Source organism: Triticum dicoccoides, chromosome 6B (assembly GCF_002162155.2).
Source record: "Triticum dicoccoides isolate Atlit2015 ecotype Zavitan chromosome 6B, WEW_v2.0, whole genome shotgun sequence".
NCBI lineage: Eukaryota > Viridiplantae > Streptophyta > Magnoliopsida > Poales > Poaceae > Triticum > Triticum dicoccoides.
In genome coordinates, this window is record NC_041391.1 from 15243981 (window position 1) to 15247739 (window position 3759).

General features: G+C 39.1%; 1 long non-coding RNA gene across 2 annotated transcripts; it reads left to right on the plus strand.

The window, feature by feature from the left end:
* Nucleotides 1-3324, plus strand: LOC119324752. 2 transcript variants are annotated; one of them, XR_005157153.1, is made up of 5 exons: nt 1-44; nt 89-244; nt 906-1015; nt 2086-2202; nt 2342-3324. It is a non-coding gene; the product is annotated as an uncharacterized LOC119324752 (long non-coding RNA). The 2 variants fall into 2 exon arrangements; XR_005157152.1 differs by having other exon boundaries at nt 11-244; nt 2342-3323.
* Nucleotides 3325-3759: the final 435 nt, after the last annotated feature.

Consider the following 3759-nt stretch of genomic DNA (forward strand, 5'->3'; position numbering starts at 1 on the left):
GACGTGACGACCCAACGACCTGGAACATCGACGCTTAAGCTTTGGTATGAGATATATGGGATTTTGTCAAGCCGGTCTTCCAAAGCAGGCGACTTGGGATGATTATCGGATGTCATTCAATTACTTTTAGATGATGCCCATCATCTTTTTGTGCATTTCATGTTGGCAACCTTGCTATTGTGCTTGCTGGTTGATGATAGTGTCCGTGCAATGATATAAGCTTGCTAAAGGAAACCAATATAAGGTACTTCATAATCTAGAGACCTTTACTTTCTGCTTCTTTTTCATCACTAACATATGTTCACAAAGAATGGGCACCTGCATTTACCAAAACAAACTGTGAGCTGCATTGGTTTCAGTTGCACACATCACTCAATTCATTGGTGGCCTCACTTTCTTTTGTGAATTCTGCGATCTGTTGAGGTTGTGATTAGTTCACTTGGTCTAATCATGTTAGTACAGAACTAAATATCTGTCAAAAATTTGCCCACTATCTGATGAAACTCCCTTCAATGTTATGAAGGAGGTAAACCTTGATAACTGGGCATCCTGTGTAGAATATGCATGTTCTTTCAGCATTGCTAAACCTGCACAGAACTTAATTCGCTAAGTACGTCCTACTCCATGATGTAACTTGTGATCTTGATCTGAATGAGCTATAGTATGTTCTACGTGGTATGTTCAATACAGTTAGTTTGTAGCTTGTGATCTTGACGTGAATGAGCTGTAGTATGTTCCACTACAGTAGTATGTTCATTGCAGTTAGTTTGTACTGGATCTATCAGGGGTGTTATGTAACTCAAGACAAGAAGATGTTGCTTACCATTTGCAAATTGTTAAATTATTTCATGGCGTCGGCTTATGTTTGCTCCTTGCACTCACCATCTCTATGGTTGCTGTGTCAGGTGGGAGCATGGAGTGTATAGCCTTGCTTGTTTCTGCGACGGCCTGATAAGCCGATCGTGGGTATCAGACCCCCTGGGAGTGGATGCAGGACACTGGATTTGCCAGTCAGGTAAATTCAGTTCTCTAGCACATGACAGATTCGTGCATATCAATCATTTGGGCACGCATAATGCTATATCTGTTGTTAGAACTTAGCCCCTGTATGGAAGGCACCTATCGCAAATGAAGGGCTATGGTGTCATTGCCAAACCACTAACTCGGTTATTGAAGCAGAAGCAGTTTGAGTGGTCTACTTTAGCTCAGGAGGCTTTTGAGGCTTTGAAGCTAGCGATGAGCTCTACTCCTGTTCTCCTATTGCCAGGCTTCAATAAGCAACTCTATCTGAAAACTGATGCTTGTGTCGCATGTATTGGAGCAGTAGTTTCTCAATATGGGGGAGGGGGACGGGGGTGAGAGAGAGGTGTGGTCTCTCCAGCATCCTATACTGAGGTTCTGGGTAGATCAAGATCTGGAAGTGAAAAATATCTGACCAAAAAAATCAATCACAGCACAAATATCAAAGCTGATCAAGGGCAGGAACAAATTAGACTGATTTTAAATAAATAGAACAAATCATTAAATAGATGCTAAAGGATTTTGTTTTCAGAAGAAAAAAAACAGTGCAAATTATGTCGAGTATGTTTATCATATGCATGGTCAAAACCACAAATTACTCCTGATCGGTCGATGTGCAAACAATGAGATAAGGTAGGACACATATGCTGATATGAATGCATGGTTGATAAGTACATCAGATACACGAACATGGAGTATGTAAACAGACATAATTGACTCTAATTAAATCCATGGTCACTATCAGTGAGGATTATTAACGTTTTCCTCACGAGGCATAGGAACCCAAATTGGTATTTGGTTCTCTGCACATAGCCCACTTTGAGTTCTTAATCACGTCTGAGTACAAGATTCCAACTAACAGCTTCCCTAGACTCCCATTGTGATCTTGAACTAACATTCATTTTGGAAGGTTATCTTTAAGTAAGTTATAAACAACTAACGACAATACATACTCCTTTACCTTACTATTTTTCTACAGGAAAGATTTTCACCTGAATATATAAATATTTCAATTTTTCTCACACACTTGTTAGCTTCATAATTGCTTTTGTTGAACAAATGCAGATGAAGCACATTTCATCAACTCCCTTCTGTGATGCCTCGGACGAATTAGAAGTACAACTGGCTGAAGAAATACAGGAGTACGTTAACACCAAATATCCTTCGGTGCACAACATTCAGGTAAGTAGATATATGCAACAGCTCCAGACAGATTGTACGTACTATTTTTTCTTAAACTCAAAGAGGAGCTTTCCGACTGCTTTTATCCTACTATAAAACTCTCTTTAACTCCCATTACTCCATTTTGAACTGGTGTCAGGAGAAGAAAATGCTCGAACGTTGCAGTCAGAAGTTTTGGCAAACAATTCTAAAAAAAACTCCATACCAACTGTGAAAACTTACACCGAGGATGTCCACAGCTCAAACTACACCAACAGTACCTCCAGTGATATAAGTCATTCCAGAGCTACAAAATTGCCATCTACTTCAAACATCCAGCTGTCTTCTGCTGCAACAAATACTTGTGTACCACAGTTTACAAAAGAATTGAAACCAGAGATAGACTCATTCTTATCTTCCTTCGATTTCTTGGATTTTCCTATGCCTGCTAAATATCCTCCAAGTTATGATTTGGAAATCAGCAATTTACAGATCGATTTGTTCATCCACAAATTCTCTCAATGCTTAAATCTGGACATCTCAGCAAACAATAAGCTTCTTTTCACTATCGGCTCACCAAGTTCTCAGGTGTTAGAATGACAAGAGGTTTTCAACAAAGACCAAACCAACAAAATTTACAGCGATAATCAGACTACACCTTCGCAAGGTACCCAATTTTTTTTGGCCATTTCACTATTATTTGTTTAGTCCACAAACCTTCTTTTTATCTAAGTACATTTTCATATGCATCTTTGTATAGTCTTTCATGGATGTAATCCCTTTCTCTGTTTTCAATAAAATTGTAGTCCTATTTGAATCCATGAAAAGGGACCCAGCGTGGAAGGAGTTGCATGCTTCAGACCGCCTTAATTTCATACAGGAAAAGGTTAAAAATGAAGCTTGCCCATACCAGCTATTAAGTTTGGGCAATGCATACAATAAAATGGGGCTTTATTTGACCCAACTTTGGAGGCTTAAGGACGTGCGTGGAGGGGGACGAAACGTCCGCTTTAGCTGATCGTTCCCACGGACGATCAGTTCGCTGGGGAATCATATTTCGCGCATAAGTCGGTATATAGCTACCAGTTTCCGCGTAGTTCGCCGGGGAACCCCCCCCCCCCTTACGCGTAGTCCTCTTCTGTGTCGGCCCGTTCCGGGATCTTCCCCCCTACCAGTTTTGGGAAGGTTCTAGAAACTTCCATGAACCGTTTTTTCCTTTTTTATATTGTTTTTTCTTCTGCTTTTCCTTTCGTTTTCGTTTTCTTTTTTGTTTTTCCTTTTTTCTTTTCTGGGTCACGGACATGTTTTCAAATTCATGAACATTTTTTTGAATTCGTGAACATATTTTTTAAATCCTGAACCTTTTTTAATTCGCGAACATTTTTTATGAAACTGTGACGATTTTTCAAATTGAGGAACATTTTTTATCTTTTGCGAACATTTTTTTGAAATTGTGAACATTTTTTTGTAACCCGTGAACATTATTTTCAACCGGAGAACATTTTTTGAATCAATGAATATTTTATTGAATCGGTGAACTTTTTTTGAATCAGCGAACATTTTTTGAATCAATGAGCT